This window comes from Pleurodeles waltl, chromosome 11, assembly GCF_031143425.1.
Source record: "Pleurodeles waltl isolate 20211129_DDA chromosome 11, aPleWal1.hap1.20221129, whole genome shotgun sequence".
In the NCBI taxonomy this organism is placed as follows: Eukaryota; Metazoa; Chordata; class Amphibia; order Caudata; family Salamandridae; genus Pleurodeles; species Pleurodeles waltl.
Window position 1 is genome coordinate 534,266,975 of NC_090450.1, and position 15,934 is coordinate 534,282,908.

A 15,934-nucleotide genomic window follows, 5' to 3' on the forward strand; every position below is an offset into this window, starting at 1 on the left:
ATTGCCAGGGGATCTGTACCTGTCATGTTGTGCTTCGAGTTGTGTGTGAGTCAGTACATGTGTGTGTGTGCGATGCGATTGGCTGGGTGAAGTGGAGGGAAGTATAGTGGGTGATGTGGTTGTGTCAGTAAGTGTACCATTTCATATGGCATTGATGTTGTTGTGTTGTGTGTTGTGTTGCTGCGTGCAGCATTCAGGTGATGTTTGTTGTGTGGCGGTCGTTGTCTTGATGTGTGTAGTTGTGATGCTGTGTGGGTGTAGATAAGTGTGTAGTTGTGTTGGTTGTGTCATGTGTGGGTGCAGCCTCAATAGTATGTGTATGCTGTGTCATGGATGCATGTGTTGTCATGGCAATGGCACTCACACAAACACATAGTATGTATGTGGTGTCCCACAAGAGCAATCAGACACCTGGGAGCACTGTAGTTGTGCATTTCAGCGCTGAGGATGCCAGAGGGAACAAGGGGGAAGTTCTTCACCCCCTCCTTTCATTCTGGGTGTATCATCATCATATTGACATAGACGCAAAAGCTGGTCCACTGAGGTAATGGTGTGGAGTGCCCCTCCCTTCTCCTACATACACACTATTACATCAACCCCTTCAGGAAATCCCACAAAGATTCCTTCTGCTCTTGCCTCCAACTTGTGGGAGCGGGCCTCAAGAGTGGCCACTGCAGGCGTCCAATTCTTCCTGCACTGTGGACACCTGCTGCTCTGTTTCGATAGATCTCTCTGCCACTTTGCGTAAATCTGATCTTGGTAGGTTAACGCCCAAAGCCATGGCTTCAATATTTACCTGCACTGCTAGGCCAGAGGCCTTGATGGCTGCTAGAATCTGGGCAACTGACTGTTCATGTGAGTCTCGTGATCTCTCGCCAGGTTCCATTTGCGGGCCCCCACCAGCATTCAGGGCGGTGAATTGATCCATTTTTGCTTGTTGCTCACCTCTGACCAGCATGTCTTTGCTAGGGGGTGCAATCAGGGCTGCCAATGACAAAAGAAGAGTACAGCGGGTGGGCGACGAGGTGAGAGAGACTGCCCCATGGGTGCACTTACTGTCTGTGATCAAGACTCCTGTGTTGCGACTGGATGTGGCCGCACAGTGTTCCAACAGGTGGGTGTATCGCCTCACTGCACCCGGTAAATGCCACCATTCACATAGGTGCAGCGTCTTTTGCTGTGAGCACTTAGGCCCTCATTACATCCCTGGCGGTCGGTGATAAAGCGGCGGTAATACCGCCAACAGGCCGGCGGTAAAAAAAATAGAATTATGACCACAGCGGAAACCGCCAACACATACAGCCACTTTAACACACCGACCGCCACGGCGGGAGCAACAAGCACCGCGGCGGTGACCGCCAACAGCCAGGCGGAAGGTAATGTTACCGCCCACAATATTATAACTGGCCTATCCACCACCTTTTCCGGGGCGGTACCAACGCCATCAAAAGCACAGCGGAAACAGTACACAGAAGGCGAAGGACTCACCTCTGGACACTCAAGGAAGAACCACGACGCTATGGAGCCCGAGTTGCACATATATCCCATGACTGTATACCTACTCCTACACTAGGACTACCAACGCCGGCGACGATGACCACGGTGAGTACTGCCACCTAGCACACATGGGAGGGGGGAGGAAAAAGAGTGACACACACACGCAACACGCAACACCCCCACCCCAACACCATACATATAAGCAGATGCAATAACATTACATATTCACCCCCCACCCCTCATGAACAATGCAAGGACAAAATGGACGAAAGTGAGTGTAATAATATAAAATACTAGAGATAGGTCCTCAAAAATCAAAACAGTATTTACAGATATGCAAATGAAGGGACACTGCCCAGTCCATAATGTTCGTGGACCACAGGGCCATATTACATAGGCCAAGGCCCCACTTGCCTCAATACGGAGAGAACACTGCTGGGGCATCAGGTCGAAAATACACAGGCACCTCAGTGGGAAGGGGGGCACCTCAGCCGGAAGATGGTACAACCCCACTGCTCCTGGAGGGGGCTACATGCCCACTGCTTGGTCCTGGGGAGTGCAAAGCCACAGTCTCTCAAGTAGGTGGTTTGCCCACTGCTTGGTCCTGGGGAGTGCAAAGCCACAGTCTCTCAAGTGGGTGGTTTGCCCACTGCCTGGTCCTAGGGAGTGCAAAGCCACAGTCTCTCAAGTGGGTGCTTTGCCTACTGCTTGGTCCTGGGGAGTGCAAAGCCACAGGCTCAAGTGGGTGGTTTTGCCCACTGCATGGTCCTAGGGAGTGCAAAGCCACAGTCTCTCAGTGGGTGGTTTGCGCACTGCTTGATCCTGAGGTGTCCAAGGCCACAGTCTTTCGAGTGGGTGGCTTCTCCACTGGTTCTGGAGGGGGCCTTGTGCCCAGTGTGCTTCATCCTGGCAAGGATGGGATGAGTGGATTCCTTCTTCCATTGGTTCTGGAGGGGGCTTTGTTCCTTGTGATGCAGCCCTTGGGGAGTGCAAGGTCACAGTCTCTCACCTGGGTGTCATATACATGGGATTTGCTGTGGGCAGGATGCATGACACTCCATGGAGGCAGGACTACAGTCCATCTGCCGGCGGCGAGGACTGCACAGTGGTGGTAGTGCCTGTGCTGGTGTCAGTGCTGCCAGTGGTGGAGTGAGGCTCCAGCCTTTCTCCTGCAGCCTCGGATGGCTGCCCACTGGGGCTGCTGCTGCTGCCAGTGGTGCTGCTGGCGGTGCTGGCAGTGGTGGGGGGAGGCTCCAGCACTTCCCCTGCAGCCTTGGACGGCTGCCCACTGGGGCTGCTGCCAGTGGTGCTGCTGGCGGTGCCAGTGGTGGGGGGAGGCTCCAGCCCTTCCCCTGAAGCCTTGGATGGCTGAAGCGGCATGGTTGGTGGTGGGGGCTCAGATCCTGTCACAGTACCAGGCCTCCTGTCCCTCCTGCCTGCATGGGCAGGCCCTTTGCCCTTGCCCTTGCCAGCTGGTGGTGCCTCCTTGCCCTTGGCAGCTGGTGGTTGTTCCTTGGCCTTGCCCTTGGCTGCTGGCGGTGCCTCCTTGCCCTTGGCAGCTGGTGGTTGTTCCTTGCCCTGACCCTTGGCAGCTGGTCCAGGCACACTGCCAGTGCTGATGGGTGTCTCCGTGGAGCCTCTCACACCTGCAGTAGCTGCCGAAACTACAGTGGCCGTGGACTGGATGGATGAGGTGCTGGCCTGGGTTCTGCCCACCCTGGCCCGAAGTGAATGACGGAGGGGGTGAGGGGTAGGGAAGACATCAAGGGTGCAGAGGAAAAGCTTCTTAGGGACACTGATGCGGAAAGAGGGTGAAGGTTTGGGAGTGGAGGAAGAGGGAGTGGTTGTAGGAGGTGTCTGTCTGCTGTGTTTGGTTGCAGGTGCATGGGCTGGATGCTGTTGTGAGGTGGATGGCTGTTGGGTGTTTGAGTGCTTGCGTTTGTGTACTTTAAGAGGAGGGGGTACAGACACAGTGGGAGAGGACACAGGGAACGTGTGCATGGATATGGGGGTGGTGACTGCCAGTGAGGGGCGTGTAGTGATAAGCGTGCTGGTGATGGAGGTAGTGGATGAGGATGTAGTGCATGGAGGTGTGAGTGGAGATGCTACTGGGAGGGAGGTGGACGAGGAGGAGGAGGGGGACACAGTGGAGGAAGTGGATGTTGGTGTGTCTGCTTCTGGATGGGGTTTGTGTGAGTGCCTGTGGGATGATGTGTGGTGCTTGTGTTTGCCTGAGCCACTCCTGTCTGTTGTCTTGGGTGCATGCTGGTCTGATTGTGTGCTTGGGATAGGTTCAGGGGACAGGGACTGGGTGGAGGAGGTTGAAGGGGGGGAGGCTAGAGACAGGGACAATGGCTGCCATCAGGGACGAGGCCAGAGCCTGGAACGATCTATGTTGGGCCACCACTCCAGAGTGAATGCCCTCCAGGAATGCATTTGTATGTTGCAAATGCCCTGCCAGCCCCTGGATGGCATTCACTATGGTTGACTGCCCAACAGAGATGGATTGCAGGAGGTCAATAGCATCCTCACTCATGGCAGCAGGGCTAACTGGGGCAGGGCTTGAGGTGCCTGGGGCGGAGGAGGTGCCCAGCCTCCTGGGTGAGCAGGCATGGGAAACGCACTGAGGGACTGCTGGGAGGGCAGTGCTGGTACAGGGGTGGCAGCTGTACCTTTAGTTGGGGTGACCACAGAGCTGTCTGCCACCAGCAGGGAGCTTCCATTGGAGGAGGTATCACTGTCAGAACTGTCCCCTCCTGTCTCCACCGTGGTGCTCCCCTCGCTCTCCGTCCCAATGGTGCCCTCATAGTCGGTGGATTCGGCCTCGAGGGCCTTGTGAGATGCAGCTACTTCGGTCGCCGGTGCCTCTGCTCCTCCACCAGATGATGCTAATGCACATAAGGACAGGGTGAGAAAACAAAAAGGGGGGGAAGAGACAGAGGATACACTTGGTCAATGCCTGCAACAACACCACTGTTAGCGTACACAACACACAGGGGACAGCCCTACGAACTAGGCGATACACTACCACTCACAATGCTAGTCACCAGGCCATGGACAGTAATAGCTAACGCCAATAGCAGCATACCTGAGACCCATAGATCCCTACCCAGTAGTAGATACCCACTTGCATGTTTGGGGGTGGAGTGCATCAGCCCCTGCCCAACATGGAACCTACTTATCAATGTCCGGCCTGGCCTAAGGGCACCCACAGGCCCACATCTCCCACCCAGAGACCACCCCACCACACACAATTTACAGATTTGGAAACTGCACTCACCCCCTTGTGGCTGCTGTGATGCCCTCAATAGCCCATCCAGTTCCAGATCGGCCACCGCCAGTATGCGGAACATCAGGAGGTCAGGGTTCGACGGGCACCCCTTCCTCATTGGGAGGCCATCCCCAGCTGGGCCTGCGCCGTCTTCCTTGTCCAGCATCGCAGATCCTCCCACCGTTTGCAACAATGGGTGTTCCACCTGCCGTAGACCCCCAGGGTCCGCACGTCCCTGGCGATGGCACGATATACCCTTTTTCTGATGGGTGCTGAACTGCAGAAAAATGAACATGGAAAAGGGATCAGTCAAACCATCCGGCCTGTTACACCCATGGCCCACCATATCCCTCCCATCCCCTTACACACATACATTGCCCACCATACATGCTGCATGCTGCCCAGGACCTCTCCTCCCCGCCTTACACGAGGCGTTCACACACATCACACCATGCATTCATGCCACATGCATCGTGCCTACAGTGTACTCACATGTTGGTCTGGAGGCCAATAAAGCAATCGGTACTGGGGTAGGACCCCATCCACCAGTTTCTCCAACTCTGCAGCAGTGAAGGGAGGGGCCATTCCCCAGTGACTTGAGCCAAAGTCGCTTCCAGACACAGGTCACAGCAGCACTTGCAGTGTAGGTCCTCTCCTGTTGAAGGTCAGGTAGCAAGTGAGTGAACAGATAGAAAATGGCGGTCACGTCCACGGCGGTACGTACCGTCACCGCCGGCGTACATCACCATTGGCTACTGTAACCCATAGGGCCCAATGGTAACCAATGAGGAGTTGCACGGCGGTACTCGACCGCCTCCCACAATGGTGCACAACGTCAGAGGCATTACCTCATTTCTACTTGTCCCTCCACCCAGGGCAGGTGTCAGCCATTTCAGGAGTGGGCAGGCCATGGCACCTAACTGCGTCACAGCCGACATAAACACATTTTGGGAATAAACATAAACATAAACATACTGTTTCTGTCACAACATGCAATGCATTGTACATTGAGGAAATGTTAAAAACTGACCAGATGCTCATTGTTTTCCCCCTAGAGTACAACCGCTGAGGATGAATAGGAGATGGAGACATCCCCCGTGTACAGGCCCCTGGTGGACTTGGCAACAATGGAGGAGAGGCACATTTATCCTCACCTACAGACTTAATAAGGCCACAATCCAAGAGTTGTGTGCCCAATTGTAGCCAGACCTGATCTCAGCTATCCATCAGCCCACTGGGATCCCCCCCTCATAGACAAGTCCTATCTGTGCTTCATTTTTTGGCAAGTGGCTCCTTCCAAGTGACAATGGGCTTGGCAGCAGGAATGTCCCAGCCAATGTTCTCAAACGTGCTGACCAGAGTGTAGTCTGCCCTGATGAAACACATGCGCAGCTACATTGTTTTCCCCCAGGTGGAGGATTTGGCCACAGTGAAAGCTGACTTCTATGCAATGGGACATATCTCCAACATTGTTGGGGCAATTGATGGTACACATATTGCCTTTGTCCCCCCCCACCCAGAGAAATGAACAGGTGTTCAGAAATCGAAAGAGCTTTCACTATATGAATGTGCAGATAGTGTGCCTGGTGGACCAGTACAAACTAGAGGCACAGGGTGTGGCTAATAGGTGAGCCCGTGGTCCCCACGCAGTGTATGTTGGTATATGGGTGTGGGGTTGGCCCTAAGGGTGACTGTCTGGCTAACAGGTATCCCTCAATATTTACAGGTGACTCTGGTTACCCCAACCTCTCATGGCTACTGACCCCAGTGAGGAATCCCAGGACAAGGGCAGAGGAACATTACAATGAGGCACATGGGCGAACAAGACGAATTATAGAGCAAACCTTTGGCCTCCTGAAGGCCAGGTTTCAGTGCCTCCATCTAACAGGTGGATCCCTGTGCTACTCACCCAAGAAAACTTGCTTTGAGACGCCAGGAGCCTTTTCTGCAGGACGATGAGGCTGGAAATGGTTGTGTGGCAGTGGTGGAGCCTGTGGACAGTGACGAAGAGGAGGCAGAGGATGAGGATGTGGACAACAGAACATCTATCATAAGACAGTACTTCCAGTGACACACAGGTAAGACACTGTAACTTCACCTTCCATTGCAGTTTTGTATTGTAAATTTTCACTGGCAGGCTGCTGTTCCCACTACTATGGCCACTTACAGTACCCTTTGACCTGTCTATTCACAGATATTTGTGCCCTACTCTGGCCCCTGTGTATTGACTGCAGAACAATACAGGTCATACCTATGTATACATTACTGTACAGTCTACTTGCAATGTTTACAGATTGTTAAACAAAGATATACTTAAATCATTTGACATACTACATACTTGTATTTTTTAAAAGGGTGTTTATTTAATTGCTGAAAATTTAGGGCCAGATGTAGCAAAGCTTTAGCGAGTCGCAAACGGCGAAAATAGCCGTTTGCAAGTCGCTAAAGGCCCTTTGCCATGTAGAAATGCATTTTGCGAGTCGGAACCGAAATGCATTTCCGAGTCGCAAATTGGAAGGGGTGTTCCCTTCCTATTTGCGAGTCGCTATGGTATGCATTTTCATTCGCGGTAGCAAATGAAGTGGATGGTAACCCATGGTAACCCAGGCGCAAACGGGAAGGGGTCCCCATGGGACCCCTTCCCCTTTGTGTCTGGCACTAAAAATAATTTTTCAGAGCAGGCAGTGGTCCAATGGACCACTACCTGCCCTGAAAAATACCGAAACAAAAGATTTTGGTTTATTTTTCAAAGTGCATCTCGTTTTCCTTTAAGGAAAACGGGTTGCATTTTGAAAAAAACAAACTGCTTTATTTAAAAGCAGTAACGGACATGGTGGTCTGCTGTTCCGAGCAGGCCACCATCCCCGTGAGTGCCCTGAATCACTATGGGGTCGCAAATTGCGACCCACCTCATTAATATTAATGAGGTGGGTCTTTGCGACCCCATAGCGACTCGCAGAAGGTGTCTGAGACACCTTTCTGCATTCCAAATTGCGAGTTGCAATTTGCGAGTCGCTGGGACTCGCAAATTGCAACTCGCAATTTGGAATAATGCTACATCTGGCCCTTAATGTGGATGTGCAGTGGACTTGGGTGATGGTGGAGGAGAGTCCACAATAGAGTCCAGTCTCTTTGTATCACAGGTGCATTGTCCAAGGGGGCATAGGAAGTATGGTAGTTCAAGGGGGACAGGGTGACAGAGTGGGACACAAGGGTGACAATCAGGAGAGTGTTATTTCCTGGCTTGGGTCTGGGCAATGTTCTCTGGCTTCTGCCTGGATCGCAGGGACTGTTTGCAGGGTGGTTCTCCTTCTGCAGGGGGAGGGGTACTGGTAGACTGTTGTTCCTGTGGCGGGGCCTACTGTCCACTAGTGGCAGCGGAGGTGGGGGGCTGTTCATCAGTGTGGGTAGTGTCAGGGGCCCGGTGGTGTGCCACTGCCTCCCTCATGGTGTTGGCCATGTCTTCCAGCACCCCTGCAATCGTGACCAGGGTGGTGTGGATGCCCCTCAGGTCCTCCCTGATCCCCAGGTACTGTCCCTCCTGCAGCCGCTGGGTCCCTTGCAACTTGGCCAGTATCTGGCCCATAGTCTCCTGGGAATGGTGGTATGCTCCCAGGATGTTGGAGAGTGCCTCGTGGAGAGTCGGTTCCCTGGGCCTGTCCTCCCCCTGTCTCACAGCAGTCCTCCCAGCTTCCCTGTTGTTCTGTGCCTCTGTCCCCTGAACCGTGTGCCCACTGCCACTGACCCCAGGTCCCAGATTGTCCTGTGTTTGGGGGTTGCCTGGGGTCCCTGTAGTGGTGGACACACTGCTGATTGACAAGTCCTGGGGACAGAGGGATGGGCCCGCTGGGTGGGTGCTGTGCTGGTGTTTCCCGAGGGGGGAGGCTCTGTGGTGGTATGGGACTGTGCCTGTGTAACCGACTGTCCGGAGGTCCCTGATGGGACAGGTTGGTCATCCAGATCCAGGCGAGCAGAGCTACTGTCATCACTGTGGGCTTCTTCTGTAGAGGGACTGGATGTTGCTGGCACCTCCTCTCCGGTGACGTTGTGTGGGGGACCTGTGGGGATGTAAATGCAGTGTTATTGTTTCTGCATGTAACATCGTGTGCATGGGTGTGTTGGCCTCTATGGTTGTGAGTGTCCTTTCAGCTTTGCCTTGTGTTAGTAGTTATTTTGTGGGCTAGGTGATTCTCTCTAGTGTGCATGCTGTGGTGTTGGGTGTCCATGCAGGGCTGTAATGCATTGGTGGTGCATGCAGTGCTGGGTACTGGGATGGGTGGGTTGTGATGGTGGGGTGTGTGGGAGGTGGTGGAGTAATGGGAGTGATTGTGACGGTGGGGGTATGTGATGGCATGCAGATAGGGGGGGTGAAAGTAGTAACGTTTTACTTACTAGAGTCCAGTCTTCCAGCTACTCCTGCCAGGCCCTCAGGATGCAGTATTGCCAAGACTTGCTCCTCCCATGTTGTTAGTTGTGGGGGAGGAGGTGGGGGTCCACCACCAGTCTTCTATACAGCTATCTGGTGTCTTGCAACCACCCAACGTACCTTCCCCCGTAGGTCGTTCCACCTCTTCCTGATGTCATCCCTTGTTCTTAGGTGCTGCCCCACGATTTTGACCCTGTCCACGATCCTCCACCATAACTCCAACTTCCTTGCAATGGATGTCTGCTGCACCTGTGATCCGAATATATGTGGCTCTACCCTGATGATTTCCTCCACCATGACCCTTAGCTCCTCCTCTGAGAACCTGGGGTGCCTTTGTGGTGCCATGGGTGTAGTGTGAGTGGTGTGTGTGAGGGTGTGTGGGGTGATGTATTAGGGTGTGTGCTGTGAGGTGGCTGGATGGTGTACGGTTGATGGTGTTCTATGGCTCTGGTTCTGTGGGTGCTCTTGGTGTGTGTCTCTCTCTCAGTTGTCAATTTCTTTGAGTCGTAAAGGGTTGTGGGTAGTGTGGGTGGGTGTGTTTTAGTGGTGTGTGGGTGTGATGTGTGTATGAGTGTCAGGTGTGTGTAGTTTGAATTGTCCAATGTAGTATTGTTTTGTTAGGTTGTGTGTATTTTGAGCACAGCGGTATGTACCGCCAATGGTTTACTGCAGTTGAATGTCCACTGCGGTGATTCCTGGGTCATAATGCTGTGGGCATAGTTCTGTTGGTGTAATGGTGTGGGTTTTGCTACCGCCATTTTATCATTGACCTTTGGGCTTGCAAACTTGTGTGTGTGTGGCTGTATAGTGACGGAACGCTATGTGTGGGTCATAATATGGGTAGTGGTATACCGCTGTGGTAGCAGTATGTTGGCGGCAGTAGGCATGGCAGTAAGCAGGATTTACCGCCAATGTCATAATGAGGAGCTTAGTGTCTCTGTTTGATCAGCCAAGAGGGTAGTCTGGGTAGGTATCAGTTGCGACCCTACTTGTTACCAGCTCACGCTCTGTATAGCTAAAGGTGTCTCTTTCCCAGGGTGAGCAGGGCCAATGTTATAATAACATTCCTGGTCAACAGGGGAAGTCAGTTCAGTGTTCTTGGTGCTGGTTTAGGCATGGGAGGAGGGGAGAAGTGCAGTCCATGGACACCCCCCAGAAATTAGCTCGATCACTCTGCTGTGGTTAGGCGGTGCATTCCAACACTGTTCCCACACGAAACCTGTCCGGTCGGCAGGAATCATCCACTGCCCATTTTCAGGCCCAGCTTCTATTCTCCTCACCTGCAGGAAGGTTATTTGCTACGCAGACCACCAGCACTCAATGCCACCGAGTCTGACAGTGCCTTGACATCATGCCTGTCGGCGGACGGGACCAGAGCTCGCCTCCGGTGCCGACCTGCCCACCCCTGTTGAACTGTGTTGGGTTGCTGCATGGAGCAGTGTTGTGGAGTCAGCTGCTCAACTCTGGGCACGGAGGAGTCGCATTAGCTGTGGATGACCCTGCCTCTGGGTGCCCCACCTACATTCATGTGGAGGAGCCCTGATTGAGTGGCTGGAGCCCTCACCCCACCACAACCAGACTTACAGATGCCCTGTGGCACCATTGCAGGAGTACCCAGCCCTTCCCCTCGGGCACTGTCAAAGATAGAGGAAGCTCTGATCCATGGCATCCAGGCAGAGGATGGCCAGAAACAAAACAGGCGGTGGGCCCCCACCTCCTCCACTTCAGTTGACATCCTGGGAGGAGAAGGTCATGGACATCTTGCATCCCGAGGGCCTGACTGGCATCAGCGGAGGGCTCGACTCTGGTAAGTCAGCAATACCCCCCATACACCAACCACCCATGCACAGCATGGCTCCCCACCACACCCCAACCCACAGCAACTCACCCCACGTCCCTCCTCTGCATGTCACCCCACCCCACTCCCACCATACCTACACACACACACCCCTAATGCATGGATGTCAACCACATTGTGAAGAACCACAGCACCCACAATACTAACCAAATCAATGTCTGCAGTGCAACAACTGTCATTGCCAGCACTGAAAAGCCAGTCGAGCCACAGCATGCATCTCAACAGGGACATCACAACTACAGCCACACAACTTACATCTACTGTATCCATGCACAGGTACCCCTGCAGAGAATGCCTGGCTCAGACAGCCCTCTTCAGGATGAAGGCCCCACTGGATGTCTGGATGAGGACGACTTGCCTGGACCATCTGTGGCTACTGGACAGTACACCAATGGCACACCCACCCTTGACACACCGGACGCCCCTATCCATTTGGTAACCACACCACAGCCAGACCCTGAATCCCAAACCTCTACCCCAGGGACCCATCAATCAGAGGGGTGCCCCTTAGTACAGTGGAAGAGTCAAGGGCACCCATCCTAGACAATGAAGGCCCTGCTGCTACTGGGAATGGGCACAGTGTGCCAGGGGCACAGGCACAGGGCCCAGGGGAAGTGGGAGGGGAACCGTGGGCCAAGGATCAAGACAGCCACACCAACTGACTGCCCAGGAGGGCCTCAACCAAGTCCTGGGTGTGTACAAGCACACCCAGGACACAGTGGCCCAAATACTCGCTACTGTGCAGGAGAACCAGTGGCTGCAGGGGCAATACCATCAGGAGGCCATGCAGCAGTGTCAGGCCCACAAGACCACCATGGCCTCCATAGTAGGGGTACTCAGAGACCTGACCACTGTCATTCGTGAGTCCACCACCCACCAGCAGGCCCCTACCACTGGCCACATCTCATCACAGCCCTCCACGTCAGTGGCAGCCAGTGGCATGGAAGCTCTGCCACAGGACACCAGCATCCCGACCCCTGTAGCTGAGGAACCCCCATGCAAGCAAGGACGTCCAACTAGACATACAGCCGGACATGATGGCCAGACCACGACCACCGGCAGGAAGTGATCCTCTCCTGAACATTCTCCCTTCTGTGTGACTGTGACACCCTGTCGACTGTCCACTCCCATAACATGTCTACCCATAGCCAGCACACTGAACCCAGACTACAGACAGCTGGACTCACCTCTCTGATGATCTCCGCCGCCATGACCCCACTCATCACCCCTTAAACTTGTACATACGAAATAAATAACTATTGAGCACAGTTCATGCCTACCTATTCATTTATCATGAGTACACATGGAACTGGCAATACGTGTACAACTGCACATACATGGGAGGGTGACAGAGGGGAGAGCAAAATCCCGGGAGGATGGACGTGTAGCAGGCAGTGGCTGGACATATGTATCAATGGAGGCAACAAGCCAAACAGGGACCACAGATCACCACAACATTGTCCTGAAAGTAGAGCAAGACAGGGACAACAATCACTGTAGTCGTCACAGATGCCAACTCCACACAAAAGCACTGTAGGAACAGGAATCCATTGCAGATATGCCTGTCAGGTCCACAACCATATGGCCATTACTTACACACAATAACAACACATACCAACCCAATGGTCCAACCCGCACTGAACCTAGCGCCAGACCTGACCCCATACCCACTGCTACCAACAACAATCTAGCACTGCCACCCAATGTCGAATCCTAGGATAGATGCTGCCCACATGCAACAACCCTGTGTGGCACAAACATAGCACCTGTACTAGCAGCTCAGAGAACATACTACATACACATCGATGGCACCAGTGCACCAGCACAACAGCTGCCTGACTATGGGCCTGACCTGTACACTGTGACTACCTAAGTCATGAGCACATGTGACACCGCCCAACCCACCCAGAGTCTGAGCAGCAACCAATAGCGTCAGTGGTCACAGACAACAGGTGGCATCATGGACAAGGCAGACAGTTGAAGAGGACACATACCACACAGTTTACACATACCCACATCTCAGCCGAAGTAATGTTGAATCAGCTCCTCCCTGGAGTCAGCTGAATCCTCATCAACCTCCTCTTCATCACTCCCCATGTCCCCTTCATCAGCCACTGGCACAACTACCCCATCCTCTGAATCCAGCAATGGGATGTGCCGCCTCAGGGCCAGATTTTGGAGCATGCAGCAGGCCACAATGGTCTGGCACACCTTCTGTGGGTTGTATAGCAGGGCACTCCCGGAGCCATGCAAACACCGGAACCTGGGGCCTTCAGCAGACCGAAGCATCTCTCAATGACCCATCTGGTACGACCGTGGGCCTCATTGTAACGGTCCTCTGCAGCTGAGGTTGGATGCCTCACGGATGTTATGAGCTAGAGCAGGTTGGGATAGCGAGAGTCACCTCTGTGTACAGAGGGAAGAGGCATGTCAAGACCGAGAGGGAAATAGGGCAGGGACACAAGGGTGCAGAGAGCTGAGGGCCACAATAATGATGGGGTACATACCAATGAGGCAGGCCTGATCCCTCTGGAGTGGAGCCATCATGTGGGGGATGCTGCTGTTCCACAGGATGTAGAAATCATGCACAGAGCCTGGGTACCTGGCTGTGACCTGGAAGATGTACTGGTCCGTGAGACACACCACCTCCACATTGAGTGATTGAAAGTTTTTGCAATTTATGTACACCTGTTCAATCCTCTTGGGTGGCACCAGGGCAATGTGGGTGCCATCAACAGCCCCAATCGCGTGTGGGACGTGTGCCACATGGTAGAATGCAGTTTTGACAGTGAGCAATTCTGAACGCCGGGGGAACCTGATGTAGCTGGACATATGTTCAATCAGGGCAGACAGTAAGTACATCCCTCAGGACGTTGCTGAACATGGGCTGTGATACCCCAGCTGCGAGGCCCACTGTGACTTGGAAGGAGTCTGAGGCAAGGTATTGGGGGACTGACAACACCTGTACTGTGGGAGGGATGGCATCGGGATGACCAATGGCAGGCAATAGATCCGGCTCCAACTGGGCCACCAGTTCCATGATGGTTACGCGGTTCAGGCAATAGGTCTGGATAATGTGACGCTCCTCCAGTGTGGCAAGGTCGACTAGGGACCTGTACACCGGTGCATTCTTCATCCTTAACCATGCATGGCACCTGGGAACAGGACAGAGGTGGTACAATGTTGTGAGGTATAGACGTATGACACACTAAATTTCACACACATTACACATTGTAAATGTAAAATGGTTGCTGCCTGTCTGCATGCATGGGATAGGTGGAAGTGAGATCATCCCATTGGCGTAACATGTCATGGCGGTAGGCGGTCATGACCACCAAGCAACTCACCATTGTCTCACACAGGAGCCAATGGTGATCGCCGCTGGCGTTGACAGTGATGTCCATGGCGGCTGTGACCGCCATTTCATGTGCTCATGCTCACTTGACTCCTGAACCTCGTGCACTGAAGACCTCCACTACCTGTGCTGCTGTGAACTGACTCTGGTAGCCAAGATGCCACGTCCTGCAGGAGACAGGGCCCCTGCCTTCACCCAGGAAGAGTTGGAGCAGCTCGTGGACGGGGTTCTGCCCCTGTATGGACAGTTATATGGGGCAACAGAGCAGCAGGTGAGCCCAGTGTCATTGTCCTGTATGTGAGTTGTGCGCATGGGGATGGGGGCCTTGGCAGGGTGAATGGAGCATGGACATGGGTGAGGAGCCTAGGGCTATGTTGTCTGACGATGTGTGGGTGTGGTAATGTGATGTGTGCTGTCCACTACCGTCCCAGGGATGTCACCCTACATGACTGTGTTCTTCTGTCTGTGTCACCCATGCAGGTCAGCGCCCATCAGAAGACGGGGATTTGGCGTGCCATCACCTAACAAGTGCGGTCCCAGGGGGTCCATGTCCGGCAGACCACCCACTGCAGAAAGCGGTGGGAGGACCTGAGACACTGGGCCCGGAAAACAGCAAAGGCCCAGCTGGGGATGTCCTCCCAATGAGGGAAGGGTGCCCATCAGACCCTGACCCCACCCAATGGCCCGCATATAGGTGGTGGCCTACCCTGAGGTGGATGGGCGTTTGAGGGAAGCACAGCAGCCACATGGGGGTAAGTACTCACTCTCACTTGTGACATATGTTGGCATGGTGGCTTTAGGTGGGCACCATTGGGTAGCTGTGGTGTGGATGCTAGGTACAATGATGTCCACTATAGGTTGTGTCCATCTGGGCAGGATTGACATCACAGGTGTAAGTAATGCCATGCAGTCAGTGGTAGCGGGCAGACTCCTTAAATGAGAAGCTTTGTGGCCACCTACTTGCTAGGTCAGCTTTCCAGCACATGGCAACAGGATCCTTAGAGCTGGGGTATCAGGGCATTGTGATTGGTCACGGCCAACCACTGTGCCAGGAGTGTATCCATGACCTCATTCAGCTGGCAGGCACTGAATGTACGGTGGGGTGGGTGCACCAAGTGGTGACAGTGCTTCTTAACAATGGCCAAGGTGGCCTGACAACTAGCTGTACAGGATCCTGTTGGGTGTGCAGTCCTTCGCATGCCTGTCTCAATGGCCATGGGTAGTGGGTAGGTACTGGGCAGGTGTGGCGGGTATGGCACTCCTTATGTAGATGTTTGCATCAGTCAGACCATCAGCAGTTGAGATGTGCGTTGTTGCAGTTTCCCCCATGGTGTTCCCAAGTTGTAGGATGTTCATAGGTGGGCATAATGTATCATGGCATGGCATTAAATGCAGATGTTCTACCCTGTGTGACTGTTGTGCTGGCATTGACCGATTGCACCTTGTCTCTCTCTCTCTCTCTCTCTCTCTCTCTCTCTCTCTCTCTCTCTCTCTCCCTGTCCTCCTCTGACTTTGTGTACATCAGCA